Source organism: Ictidomys tridecemlineatus, chromosome 7, assembly GCF_052094955.1.
Source record: "Ictidomys tridecemlineatus isolate mIctTri1 chromosome 7, mIctTri1.hap1, whole genome shotgun sequence".
Classification (NCBI taxonomy): Eukaryota; Metazoa; Chordata; class Mammalia; order Rodentia; family Sciuridae; genus Ictidomys; species Ictidomys tridecemlineatus.
The window spans coordinates 39979609-39994857 of NC_135483.1; the positions used below are offsets into that span (position 1 = coordinate 39979609).

Sequence of the window (15249 nt, forward strand, 5' to 3'; positions counted from 1 at the left end):
AGCAAAGGCTGGGCAGAGGCACAGTTGCACCAAATCTCTTCTCACAAGAAATTGGAGAATAAATACTGTTTAGAAACATTGGCTTCATCCTTCGATTCCATTAGCTAGGCCTTGGTGTTGGTTCCTTAGGGCCAGGGTCATCTTAACTCCAGCACTTGGGTCTCCAAGAACTCGACTTGACAGTTCAGTCCACCTCACAGCCCCTAGCAGCTTTTTGACCCTGGGACTGTACATCTAGGCAAGGCCACCTTGCAGCTGGCCTCATTTGTGCTGTGATATTTTTGGATTCAAGTTATATTTATATCTTTTGAGACTTTATTTACTCCCACAGAACAGTCTGTCAAATTTTAGTTGGATATAAACTTCTCAAGGGCAGAACTTTCCAAGTTATCTTTGTACTCCCAGGACTTAGCATAGAGAGGCCATCACAGAACTCAACAAAGGTGTGCCACATGAAAGAATGGAAACCAGTCTTCCTGTGTGACCCTCAGGGAACATTTGGGTGAGTTTCCCGTTTTCCTATGAACATTTTCCCATAGGTGAGAATATAGGTATGGTATACATTTATAGTCCTGCTTTTTTTTTTTCAATTAAGACAATATAAGCATTTTCCTGTGTTACCATAAATTCTTCCCCAAAATGTTTATAAGTGGATGCAATTTAATATTCTTTTGTTTGAATATGCTGTAAATTTTTAAACTAGTCTTGGATTATTTTCTGCTATCATAAACAAAATTATGGCCAATTCTTTTCATCTGCATTTTGGCTTAGTTTCTTAGGAGTCTATGAACTGGAATCACTGGGTTAAATGGTATAAATTGCTTTTTTGATAATTGGTAGTTGAAAACATATCATCTTTGATTTTCTTCTGAATTTCTTTCTTGGCTAACAAGCCAAACATTTGTCTTTATCATACATCTTGTGTGCTGGACATAATGTGAATAAAACAAACAGGGGTCCTGCCCAGCTGGGCCTTGTTCTAGCCATCCTTGGCTAAGTGAACAAGGGAAAAGATCAAGTCAGAGAGGTAGGGTGGGATTATGAAGTTCACACAGAGACAGCAGGAAAGTAAAGACTTTACTGGAAGGTTCTGAGCCATACTGTGACATGATCTGCCTTACTTTTAAAAGGCTTTAGTACAGGGATAGATGGTATAAACCCAAAATGTGTCTGGCACGCAGTATGTACTCAGAAATATTTCTGAATGAATGAACGCATTTCAGGAATTTTGCTAGAAAGATGACCTGTCGCTGGGTGCGGTGGCTCACTCCTGTAATCCCAGTAGCTCAAGAGGCTCAGACAGGAGAATCCTGAGTTTAGAGCCAGCCTCAGCAATGACAAGGTGCTAAATAACTCAGTGAGATTCTGTCTTAAATAAAAATACAAAATAGGGCTGGGGATGTGGCTCAGTGGTTGAGTGCCCCTGAATTCAATTCTGGGTACCCACCCCACCCCCGCCCCACCCCCGCCCCCGCACCAAAAAAAAAAAAAAAAAAAAAGATGTGTCTTGCTCTGGACAGTGTGGTAGGCATGTGAATCTTGAAACTGCTTATACTGCGTTATTACCATTTGGAAAGCAAGTCTGAATACAAGGCCAACACAGGGAAGATCCAAAAAAAGCAAAGGTGTGAAGTCAAAGTCCCAGTGGACACACCTGCACTATCTGCGGTTTTTGGTTTTTGTTATTCAAGCAAAGTTTAAGCTAATTTGGGCTGGATTTTCAATTATGAAACTAAAATCATCCAAACCAGTATAATTTTCATAGGATCCTTTTCTCCTTTCTTTCTCTCTCTTCAAATGTTCTTCTTTGTCTATTTCTTTCCTCCAACTACCACTTTGGCAGAGTCTACAGGGCCCACCCAGTTTCCATTCTTCCATTTCCTACCAACAGGACCTGGTTTAGTTGGCACAGGAAGGGGCCTAGCTAAAGAACCACATCTGCAGCCGACCCTGAAGATGGTTCCAAGTTCTGGCCAATGTAAGTGGAAGTTACATGATCAGCCTTCTGGAAAGACTTCCCTGAAAGCAGACTCGCTAAGCTGGCAGACACCTTCTTCTTTTAGCTCTTCCTCTTTCCTGCTGCCTGAAATAGGTTGGTGGGATTTAAAGAGGCCATTTTTCGAGATGGAACACACAGAGTATGGGAGAAGAAAAAGAGCTTGGTCTCTAATGAAGCCAACTGCCACCCCTGGAAACTTCACCTCTGAACTCCACCATGGGAAAAACAGTCCTAACCTTGCTCCTTGCCTGTCCTGTGATCTGTCACATAACACAGACCTAACTGGTGTAACCCAGGACACAAGGTCTGTCTTTGTCTTCTCTTTCCACCTTTAGGTGATCTCATCTCTTTCCATGATGCAGGAATCCTTTGCATAATAAGGTTTCCCAATGTGATACCTGCACCTTCTGCCTGACTCCCAAGCTCCAGACTCAGAGTACTGAGTGATTTCCCCAGTGTTCCAAAGTTGCGAGGCACTAAGCAGCATGTGGGGGAGAAGCATGGATTACGGGCCAAGGAGACACCAGTTTCCAATTTCCAAGGAGACACCAATTTCCAATCCTGACACCATTATTCTCTGAATGAAGGTGGGTGAACAACATCTCTGAGCTATTAGTTTTCTTAGCTGTGAAATGGGCACACTACTACTACTTCACATGGTTTTTGTAGGCAAAACAGTACCTGGCATATGACCAGTGTTAAACTTGTCTAGTTCTCGCCTCCCCAACACCTGTCCCCATTCCCTCTCACTCCCACTGTCTTCCAAACCTTGGATAAAGGACGATTGACTGCCCCGTCTTCCAAGCTAAAAATCTTAGAATCTTCTTCAACTTCTTTCTTTGTCATTGTCATCATTCCCTCATAGCCAATCAATGACTAAGTTCAGTTGATTTTTCTCCCAGAACTGTGACCATGTTTCTCTCTCCTGCTACTCTAACTTAACCTCTTATGAGCCCTCATCTGGCTTATCTCTGGGGCCAGCCATAGGCTCCTCACAACTTAATCTCCTACTCTTCTACCAGAGTTTCCCCTTAAAAAAAAAAAATACAGAGTCATGTCTCCACGTAGATTATTGAACTTTCCTGACTTCTGATACCTTCAGAATAAAATCCAAATTCCATAAATGGTCTATCCCTTGGCATTCCCTCAAGTCTCTTCCTCCTCATTCCACAAGGACTCACCAGTTTCCAAACACCTCAGACCGTCTCCTGACTCTGACTTCATGCCTGTTAGAATGTGTGTGTTCTGTACTGAGTCCTTTAATACAGAATTGCCATCAACATGTAGCCCAGTAATTGTTCATAAGTTTGTTTTTCATTTATTAATTATTTATTTATTATCATTTATTTATTTATTTTTACCCTTTTTTTCTCTCTTCCTTCTAAAAGGATCTGTTCTTGGGGGAAATTGGGCAGGTGGAGAGCAAAGGTAACTTCCCAGAATAAGAAGAGAGGCCTGGGCTTGGGGAGAAGAAAGATAAGTCTCTGGGGCCCACCAGAAGCAAGAACCTGTGCCCTGCTTTCTTAAAAGCACCAAAGGATGTACCAGGTGCTTTATGGAAATGTCAGAGATATATCAGAGAGATGGCATCCTTCTGCCTGATTACTGTATCACATAATAAAGCAACTCAGGGCCCTGCAGCTTGAGTAAGACACCAGAATTTTAGCCCAGCCGTGGGTGCAGGGGGAAGCCCCAGGGAGGACTAAGGTTGAATTTCCCACAAGTCTAACAGGATGGGGGCTGAGAGTGAAAATGAAATTGAATTGTAAGTTCTATGGTTTCAATGTGTCCCTCAAAGTTCATATGTTGGAAACTTAATCCCTAGTGCAACAATGTTGGGAGGTGGGGGCTTCAAGAGGTGAGAAGATCAATGGGGGCTCAGCACTCATGAATGTATATGTGTGTTACCACAAAGAGGGTAAGTTACCTTGGAAGTAAGTTCCTGATAAAAGGACGGGCTCATAAGGATGGCCCCTTCCTCCTTCATGCACATAAGCTCTCTTGCCTTCTTCCTTCCTTCTTCCTTCCGCCATGGGATGATGCAGCAAGAAAGTGCTTACAGACATGGTCCCCTCAACCCTAGGCTTTTCAGCCTCCAGAATCACATGCCAGATGAACTTCTGTTCATTATAAATTATCCAGTCCCAGGTGTTCTGTTATAGCAACACGAAGAGGATTAACACAATGAGAACAAAATGGGGTATTTATTGAACTGCTGAGGTTCTGTCCTGATTGAGAAGTGAGTTTCCATTGATATTCTTGGGCTGCTGTCCTGTCTGCCTTCTTTTCTCTTGCTCTTGTCTTTTAGCCCCAGACTTCTGGTTTCCTAGACCAGCTGTCAGTATTTTCTATTGCTAATCCTTACAACTTCTTTGTTCTTTATACTTTTGGATTTTTTTGCAGCTGACCCTGCTTGGAAGCTTGGGCTTTGGAATCCTCCTTTGTCTAATTAGAAATTCTGTTACAATCTTGTCCTCATACACCCCAGCTGAACCCCAAGGATAGGAGAGAGAAGAGACACAGTGGAGAAAGCTCCCCCCTCCTTCTTTATCTGACAGAATTTTACTCACCCTTCAGGACCTTGCTCAGAGGTCACCTCTTGGGAGCATTCACTGACTCCCTGGGCAGGGCTCCTTCTGAGCACTTCTGTAGCAATTTGTTTATACCTCTGCTTGTCAAAATGTATTATTATTTATGTGTTTATTTGGTGCTCTTTTCACCTTGAGTAGGAACCCCTTGGGGGTGGGGGCAGGAACCCTCTCTCATTTAGCACAATGTCAGCTACAGAAAAGGGCCTAAAAATGCCTGTGTAATGCCATGTCCTCAAACCATCATACACCTTTTTATTCTTCTTTTTCTCTTTATCAGTTAGAAATGCATTTGGATTTTTAAAAAAAAAAGGAAGAAAAGAAAAGAAAAAGAAAGAAAGAAATGCATTTGGCTGCAAATAACAGAGATCGACTTAAATAACAGGAGATTCACTTTTCTCACACAAGAGGAAGACTGGAGGAAAGGAGTCCAGGGCCATCAGGACTCTTCCTATCATGCTGATTTTAACATATTGGTCATTAATAATGTGGCTTCTATACCTTTAAATGTTGCATACATGTTCTAGGCAGGAAGAACCAAGAGATGTGGAAAGTCAACTCTGTTCCTTTTCATAAAAAAGCACAGGTTTTTCTCAGAAGACTTCTGACATCCCAATGGCCAGAATTAGATCAGATGGCCACCTCTAGCTGCAAGAGAGAAAGCAGAGGACCACGAGTGTGAATGATGACATTCTTGGGCTTCATCCCAGACCTATTGAATCAGAAATGCTTGAGGGTGGGTCCCAGGAATCTGTATTGTAACACACCCTCCAGGGGATTTGAATGCAGCTAAAGCTGGAGAAACTTAGCCATCTTGATGGCCAGTATTATGGTAGGAAAAATTCCTGGACCAGAATTCCTATCACCCATTTGTTTAAATTTAAGCATTACACATAGTATACATATTAGAGTTATACAAAGTGGGTTCATCTGAGAAAATCACATGCACAGAATCTGACCCACTCCATTTCAGTCCCTGTTTCTCTTCCCTCTGTTCCTCTCCTAGCCACCCCTTACTCCACTGGTCTGCCCCTTGCTCATCCATTTACCCATCCTTGATTGGCACTTTGCACATACAGGTGAAATTCCTTGTGGTATATTTATTTATGCATATAATGAGATTTTGTTAAAATTCTTTTCACATTTCCTCTCCCATTCCTTCCTCTTTCCCTCTCCATCTCTTTCTTCTACTTCACTGTTCCCTGCCCCCGCCTTTTCTTTTATTTTGCTCTAGCTTACACACGACAGAAAATATTTGCCCATTGATTTACTGGATCTAGCTTATTTCACTTAGCATGATGTTCTCCAGTTCTATCCATTTACTTGCAAATGCCATCATTTCATTCTTCTTTATGGCTGAGTAAAACACCACTGTGGATATATACCACATGTTCTTAATCTATTCATCTATTGATGGGCATCTGGGATGATTCCATAATTTGGCTATTCTGCATTGCATCTCACTCAGTTTTTAGTACAAGTTTGATTACTTGCTAGCCAGTAGACCTTAGTTTTCTTACCTGTAAAAATGGGAATAATGGTTGCCCTGATTTTGTTCACTGAATTGTCATCTGGACCAATTTAAATAATGTAGTTGAAAAATGTAAATCATTAAACAATTTTCCTGATTTGAAATATTAAGAGTGTTTGCTGAATGAATGAAAATCAGATGGTGCTAATTGGAAGGAGGAAAAATTCTAAATGATGTAGGCTAGAGTTCAGAACAAAATAAAACTTGAGTATAGTAGTGAGTCTTATGTGTCAGTGGAGAACCCTGACTAATACAAACAACAAGTTTCTATTTGGGAATGAGGGTTTTATACCATTGTGCTCCTCTATACTGCAGGTCAAGTTTTCAGAAAAAGGATATTCTCGTGGCACAGTTTCTGGTGTTTGGGAATTGCTGAAGATACAATACAAGGCTGAAAATGTCCACGTGCTGGCCTCTTAGAGTTCTGGTCTATCACAAGGCATTTTCTGGGGGTAATAATGATGGAAAAATTTTGCAATAGTCTTGTCGAAGTTTATGTAGCTGACGTGTTGGGCAGAGTACAAAAGCCTGGGAAATGCAAAGCTTCCCCTAAAAGGTATGAAGAGATCGAAAAGTTACAACAGTCAGGTACAAAAATAGAAATTGAAACCACAAAATGCACTGTTATCAAAAACAAATGTTTGCAGCAGCTCCAGGGGTGGCTGCTACAGGTGGTTTCCATGAGAGGAAGGAGGACATAGGTGGTTTCAAAACAAACACTTTGGAGCATTTAGCAGAAAGCTGGGTAAGAAGATATGAAACAAATGCAAGGGATTTAGTGTCCTGCCATTTGGATTAAAAATACTGAGATGCCATTGTCTGAGCACTAAGTAAGGCAGCCATCCCTTGCTGTCTTAAACCTCTCAGTCAGTTCCTTGTTTATTCATTCCTCAACAGTGTAAGAGTCGTGGTTTCGTTGCAGTCATCAGCTGTACCAAGGCACCAAATTACATCCGCATTTGCCTTCAGATAAACTGCACATGTCTGGAAACTGCTGTGACGAAAACAGCAAAGCCCTACCAAGGTTAGGAGCCCGACCTGTCTATTCAGGTGAAAAACCACAGTGTTGAGGAGGAAATGTTAGGAGTGTGGCTGTGTTGTCACCCCTGTGACACAGAGGCTGCGCAGTAGCTAAGAGACTTTTTGTCTGTGTCAGTTAAATTTGTCTGTACAAAATGTGAAGCCAAGGTTTATTTATTGATTTGTTTAACATCTGGGCTGCAACATGCAAGAGCTGTGATAAGAGAGTTTGTAGAAGCAAAATCACAAAGCCACGTGTCCCTTGGCCCTGGTAACAGAGGATACAATCTGCATATGGGAAGCTAATGATGTAACCTTTTGAAATGACTGGTGGTGACTTGCCAAGTTCAACACCAAGTTGACCAAGTTCAGTTCAGACAGGCCAACATTGGGTCATGGATTTGAAATATTCAACCACATTTGCACTGGACTTCCTTTGGGAGTTTTAGTTTATCAGTCAGGCAGACAGCCCCATCTTCTCATCCTCATCATCCTCATCTTCCCTCCGATGAACCTACTGACCTACTTTGCCCTCTGTGAGCCCCGAGTATCTAGTCTGTAGGAAGCCAGGTCAGCTGACATTTGATATGTTGATGTGTTTCCTTCTCTGTGTTCTGGAGGATTGTGCTGGTTCTTATTGCTCCCAAGGAGAGGATTGAACTATAATTTGGTGGAACTCAAAGAGTCTCAGAATGAATATCCCTGGGGTCAAGTGCAGGCCCCATCACTCACAGGTTATGTGACACGAGTAAGTTATCTAACACCTCTTGATCCCTTCCCTTCTCAGGTAGGCTTTGCTACTGCAATTACCCCCGTCTCTCCTGCAGCCAGTTTCAGCTTCTCCAACCAAACCACTTGCAGCGGCAATACCAGCAGGCCTCATTTCTCCCACAGTAGAAATTTCAAGATTGGGATACAATTGCCCTGTCTCCCCACTTCCCTCTCCCTTCTGTTCTCTCCTTTAAAACAAAATTCCTTTTAAAACGATTGCTTAGTGGTATGGGCTGAATTGTGTTCTCCCCTCAGATTTACATGTGGAAGGCCTCACCTGGGGCACCTCAGAACGTGATTGCATTTGGAGGCAGGACCTTTAAAGAGGTGGTTAAGTGAAGACCAGGCCATTCGGGTGGGCCTCATCCAATATGACTGGAGTCCGTGCGGGAAGAGGAGATTAGCACAGGGACAACATGCAGGGCATGGGAGCGCCCAGGGAGAACTCGGCAGCCATGCCAAGGAGAGAGGCCTCGGGGGAAACCAGCCCTGCCCACACCTTGGTTTCAGATGTCCAGTCTCCAAAACTGAGAAAACCACGTCCATTCTTACTCCGCTGTCTGAGGTACTTTGTTACAACAGCCCCAGCAAACAAATCAGCTAGATCATCCACCTTCCTCCCTGGCCCCAGTCTGTTTCTGGTGATTTTCCTTTTCTCTTTTTAACTCTCTCCAGTCAGGATTCCACCAGTCTCCAGAACCACTATGTCAAGGTCATTCCTGGCTGTGATTGGATTGGGGACCCCTCGGCTGTCCTCATCAAACTGGGCTTCTCTGCAGTTGGTGCCACTCCCCTTTGGAAGGCATTTTCAGCTCTGGGATTCCAGGCCATGATACTCTTTCATTTTCCACTCACCCCATAGACTGCTCCTCTCAGACTTCTTGGCTGGATCTCATTTAGCCTTCTTTCTTCTAAGTGTCAGAGCCCTCAGCCTTCTTCTCTGTCCGCAATCTCTTTTTAGCTCCCTCCCCCCAGTTCTATGGCTTTGAACACTACTGGAAAACTGGAAAGTGGCACACTGGCCTGCGTTGGGAGTACTCTCACCACTCCCTTGAGACCCAGGCCCAAATATTCAGTTGTCCCAGACATGCCCACCTGGCTATGTAAAGAGCATTTCAAATTCAGACATTCCCCAAGATCCTCTCCTGTTTCTCCCCATGCCCTTTAATAGCATCACCATTCATCCAAGGAGGTCAGAAACCCAAGCGCCTCCCTTGCTTATCTCTCATACCTCATATCGATTCACCAAGCAGCCTCATTGGCTCTACTTCAAAACTTACCCTCATTTCTTTTTTATTTATTTACCTATTTTTGTGGTACTGGGGATTGAGCCCAGGGGCACACTATCCCTGAGCTACATCCCCAGACCTTTTTTTTTTTTTTTTTAATAATTTTCAAACCCAGTTTTGCTACATGGCCTGGGCTGGCCTCAAATTTGTGATCTTCCTGCCTCAGCCTCCCAAGTGGCTGAGATCATAGGTGTGAGCCATCATGCCTGGCACATAAACGCCCATTTCAACCATTAATCCCCACCTCTGTGGCTGCCTTCTAGCTCTTGCTCCAAACTGCTCCTTCTTGTCCCTGAGTTACTGCATCTCATTTCCTTACCCAAAGCCCTTCTCCCCTATAGGCTGTTTTCTATTCAGTGACCCAGCTGATTCTTTTGAAATTACTGGGCCTCTCATTTCCCGTCACATTTTGAATGCAATCTAGACTTCTCATTCTGGTTTACAGGTTCTCTCTTCACCTGAGCCTTGCCCACCTCTCTGAGCTGGTCTCCTTCCACGGTCCCCTTCCCTTGCCATTCTCCAGCCACCATCCTGTACACTAGGTACTCCTGTGGGTGGGGTGGGTGGGGCTGCCACTCGCGTTCCTTCTGTCTCTACTATTAGTTGCTGCTTAGGGCTTCACAGAGCTCTCCAGCTCCTTACATCATTCAGGGCTTGGCTTAAAACTCACCTTCGGGAGAGAACTTCTTTGATACCCTCTCACCTAGCACTTGTCCAAAGGTCAAAGAACTCGGCACACTCAGGTTTACACTTATGAATTTTAATAAGTGCTTACAATAGTGCCAAGCATTGTGTTGTAGAGGACAGATGAGGCAAGGAACCAAAGATAGCAGGAAACAGTTTTATTTGTCTGCAGCCAGGTTCAGAGGGCATAGCTTTCGCTGTAATCAATTAATCCCCTGAAATTTGTAATCAATTAATCCCCTGAACCCCAGGTAGTTTCAGAATTTTATATCCAGCATGTAAGGGGAGGGGCTCAGAAGTTCACATAAAAGTAGCTTTTTCTTTCACTGTTCTGGGCAAGTTAACCCTTCAAGAACAACACCTGAGAAGGCGAGAGCTTCTTCTCCCCTTTCTTTCCTCCCCCTGCCAACTGTTACCATGGAGCTCAATTGGTAACTACTCTTATCTTAGAAATGTAGACATCTCTATGAAGCCCAGCTCAAGGCCAGAGATATATATTTTTTAATCACATTTTGCATTTGCAAACACACTTCTACAAACTACTATACTGGATACATGTTTGTGAAAAACAAGTCAAGGGGCATTCAGCCCCGGGAGTGCTGATTTCTACCAACCAGTGGCCAAGTAATAGAGCAACAGGAAAATAGGAAGTTTACCTACATTGAACTCTTTTTGTAGAGACTCTGTTGATGATAGTCCTAAAATCAATATGGGGAAGATTTCTGGAGAAGCTTAGTTAAGATTTCTGTGTGTGTGTGTGTACGTGTGCACGCGCGAGGGCGGGGGGGTGGGGTGCCACTACAATTGTATCAGATACTTTAATACACATCATCTCAGTTGATCCTCAGGACTACCAAAAAGAGATTTTTTTATCATCCCCATTTTATGAATCAGGAAACTAAGGCTAAATGAGGTCAAGCCCAAGGTCATACACTTGCACTAAGGCCTAATTCCAGAACTAGTCCTCTTAACCATTATATTCAGCTGCATCTCACTTTAAATTCTATTATGAGTTATGGACAATATGGATTACTAGCTGAGTTTATTTTCAGGGACTGATGGTTTTGATTACATATGTGTTTGGACAGGTAAAGTAATTCAGGTATAGCAGTATATGTTAGAGAGTGGCTTATTTTCCAAACTATGGTTTTAAACATTTGGATAATGCATAGTTGGGTCAGGTAGGCACAAATCCAAGCATAGGTCTAGACCACCTGCTTACAAACATAGGAAAGAAGTTGAGTATGTTTTGCTGTTTACTCTGTTAGTTTTCTTCAGGACCTCAAGTTCTCAAATGCTATTAAAGATGTAAACTTTAGGGTTTTAAAAATATTTTTTAAAATCCTATTTTATAAGACATAGAAATCCTTAAAACAAGAAGGGTCTATGTGCTGGTGGGAATACACTTGTTGAACACCAGCATGTGTCAGGCATTTTCTGCTTTGATCATGTCTCTGAGTTGGTTTTATTTTCCCTCTTTTACAGATGAGGTCACAGAGACACTCAGGAGATAAGTTACTCTCCCCATTCCAGAATAGATTCTCCATCTTACCTGTTCCTTTCCTTGCCAGGGAGCATAAAAAGTGCTTCTGCTTTCCCCACCAGCAGCAGGACTGATTCCCTGCAGCCCATTCTGTGAAACCTGTTCTCAGCACTCTGAAATGTAGTTTCATGTTATGATGATAAACATAAAGAGTTACCTTTCAGGGGTTTATAGGCCTTTTTGGGAAGTGTTATGAAAACCTCCAAAAAATTGTAAAGGAATTTGAAGTTCTATGGCCAGTCCTCTTCAACCTGCAGAACAATGGATCTTTACAGGTAACATCAGATAACCAGATCCTGCCAAATTCTCAGGTACAGTGTGAGGGTGAACACAGCGCTCTTCCTGGAGCACACCAAGGACCCTCCTGCTTCAGGCTGTTGCAACTGATCTTCCTGCTGCCTGGACCACTCTTCCCTCACACTCTTCAGTTCTTGCTGTTCAGCCTGACCATCCTACCTGAGCCCCTCCATCAGCTTCTCTAGATCTTTATTCAGCTTTGTTTTTCTTCACGGCACCCTTTATATTATATATTAACTTGATTATTGTAACTTATCTGCTAGATGGAAGGTTCTCGAGGATCAAGAGTCTTTTGTTCACTGATCTATGTCTGGTGTGTGGCATAGAGTAAATGCTCATTAAGTAATTATTGAATGAATGAGTGAGTGAATGAATGCTGTGAACACAATAGGCACTTTGTGGCTCAAATGAATGAGTGGATGACATTCAGCCTTTATGGGACTACACTACTTATCTGAGCTACAAAGCGAAAGAAATGACTACCCCTGCCAAAGAGGAGTAAGGCAGAAGAGGTCCCAAACGAAAAGAAATCAAAAACCCTACCTCAGTTTATCAAAATGTTTAGGCCTGGCAACCCGAAGACCAAGAAAAAGAACACAAATTAATTAAGATCACAAATTTATCTTGCAGAATGTAATGGATATTAAAGGTAGGTAGTTGAAGCAAAAAAGGATGATCTTAAATAGGTAGAGTCCCGGGGCAGTGTGGTGCTCACATGAGCAGCAATCACACTGTCTGTGGCATTCTTTGTAGACAGGCAGAGAAGCATGTTCTACTCAAGCTGTCCCCATAACAGAGCAGTTCATGGTTACAGACCCCACCTTGGGCCACCTCTGGCCCACGCAGCCTGTTGGGCAGAGGTCCAGAAGCAGTAGTAAGAGTGTAGAGGTAGGTTTGGTAGCAAGAGTTAGAAAAGACCTTAGCTCACACACTTTAGTTAATCCCCAACAAATGCCTCAGCTCCCAAAGGGTCCACCCCCACACAGTGGGTCCCTTCAAAGCTCCCTAGGACTGGGAAAGCGTGTGGAGGGACACCATATAGCATATATCCATTCAGGGATGACCTTGACTTCTGTTCTTCTATAAGGATAAGTTTAATATGATTCTAAATAATTTGCTTCTTAACTATGCGTTCATCCAGAAACCAAAAAGCCTTTAAATTTAGGACTTTACAGAAACTGGAAAAAGCACCACAGGCCTAGGAAACTGACACGGAGCAGCCACAATCCAGCATATGCCCCCACAGTTCTAAAGGGCTCTTTTCCCCAGTACTGGCTGCTGAATGAGGTGGGGACACCTCCTGCTCCTTTTTGGTCTCTCTGCCAACACACCTTTGTATTTTAAAGGCTTTATTTCTAATCACCATGTGGAAACAGGGTTAAAAAAAAAATCTAATGGGACTGGGATTCTGGCTCAGTGATATTGTACATGTTTAACATGTATGAGGCCCCAGCACCAAAAACCAAAACAAAACAAAAATGGAAAAACTAACACTCAGAAGTCACAAAGGTTACAGGATCATGAATACCTGTTACACTTATGATCCTGTTTTTATTCCAAAAAGTAGAGCTCACTGAATCTCTTGCTTCCTTCTCTTCCATGCTTTCTGGTCCAGACAGATTTCACTGGACAACAGATTTCACTGGAATTCTAAGTGATTAAAATGCAATTTTTAAAAAATTCTAGCCAAGAGTGGTGGCACATGCCTGTAATCCCAGCGGCTCAGTAGGCTGAGGCAGGAGGATAGCAAGTTCAAAGCCAGGCTCAGCAACTTAGTTGCTTAGGGCAACTCAGCGACACTCTTAGTTGCTTAGGGCAACTCAGCAACACCCCGTTTCCTAATAAAATACAAAAAAAGGCTGGGAATGTGGGCTGGGCTTGTGGCTCAGTAGTAGAGCATTTGCCTAGTGTGTGAGAGACCCTGGGTTTGATTCTCAGCACCGCATATAAATAAATAAAATAAAGGTCCATTGACAACTAAAAAAATTTTTAAATTACAAAAAAAAAAAAGTCTGGGAATGTGATTTAGTGGGTAAGTGCCCCTGAGTTCATATCCTGGTATTAAAAGAGATAAATAAAAATGTTTTTACAATCTTTCCAGACACTTGGCAACATGCTGAGTACATAGTCGAAGCCCAATAGTCCTGATTTATTGATGGATAGATTGAAAATGACCTAAGTGTACTTCACTTTGGGATTTTCCACAGCACAGAATGAATAACTTGCTGCTTTGTGCCACAAGGTCTTGTATGGGGTTCTCCGGTGGCGTGGTGGGAAAAACAGTCTTTAGCAGACTGGGTGCAACTGGCAGGATGATGGTCACAGTCTGCGTTCGTGGGCAGGAAGCAGGAGGCAGGAGCATTAGTTGCATTGTATCTGGATGTTGGCATAAATGTGGTCCTGCCCTGTGATCCTTCCAATAAAACTTGAGGTTGAATCCCTTTTGTTTGGGTAGATAAGAGAGTGTATTGAACTCAAGGGTACTCTGACAGATGGGGAAAGGGGCACACCACAGCAGGGGGTCAGCCTGGAACTGGGTACTATAGCAACACTCTAAATATTATCCTATGAATTAAAGGATGGTTAGAGTGACTGGATCTGCCCAGGCAAAGAACTGGCTGGGTCTTTGTCAGCAAACAGATGAGAGGCTGGTTTGCAGTCCTCTGATCTGACAGTTTGGTTGTGTTCACTGAGCTCTCTGCTGAGGAGATGACATTACTCCTGAGTCTCACTGCATGTATGTATGTAAACAAGTGGCCTACCATGGAGGGAAACAGAGAGAGGGATTCACCCTAGGTGCAGGCAACTGACAGTGAAATGTTTTATTTTTTTTGTCTGTAGAGAATTTTAAAACAATAATAAAACTGACTAAAAGTCAATCTGCTTGGTAATATCATCATGCCCCAATAGTTCCAAACAATGTCAGTGATAAAGTACTCCTCCCTCACAGGGCAGACTTCTCCTAAGCTTCCTCCCTCCACCCATCCCTTGGTACATCACTGGGATAAACAAGTACCAGGTGGCAAGATTATAAATCAGCAAGAGAATAAACAGAAAGCAAATGACTCCTGAGATAAGATTTTTGCAGTGCTGGGGATCACTGGGGATCGAACCCAGGGCCTCTCATGCATACTAATCAGGCACTTCACTTCTGAGCTACATCCCCAACACAATACATTGTTTTTTAAATCACAAAAGCTATCTTGTGTGGAGTTTAGAAATGAAAGACCAGTAATGGGCCTGCCTAATATTTTAGCTTTGTATTCTGGTTATCTATTGCTGCTTTAAAAAATACTCTAAGGGCTGGAGATGTAGCTCACTAGTACAGTTCTTGCCTAGCATGCAGGAAGCCCTGAGTTCAATCCCTAGCACTACAAACAACAAATAAAACAAAATTTAAAAACCTTCCAACATTTAGAGCCTTAACACAATGTTTACTCAGTATCTGACATTTCGGCAGGGCTCAGTGGGGATGCCTGACCTCACTTGTTTCACGTGGTGTCTGTTAACTCTGAGCTCCCTAGAGG

At 42.9% G+C, this 15249-nt stretch overlaps 1 long non-coding RNA gene across 3 annotated transcripts; it reads left to right on the plus strand.

Moving 5' to 3' along the window:
* Positions 1–323: 323 nt before the first annotated feature.
* On the plus strand, positions 324–6228 carry LOC144365451 (uncharacterized). 3 transcript variants are annotated; one of them, XR_013423905.1, is made up of 4 exons: positions 324–502; positions 1844–1978; positions 2335–2586; positions 4868–6228. It is a non-coding gene; the product is annotated as an uncharacterized LOC144365451 (long non-coding RNA). The 3 variants fall into 3 exon arrangements; XR_013423903.1 differs by having other exon boundaries at positions 328–502; positions 1892–1978; XR_013423904.1 differs by lacking the exon at positions 1844–1978 and having other exon boundaries at positions 332–502.
* The last annotated feature ends 9021 nt before the right edge of the window (positions 6229–15249 follow it).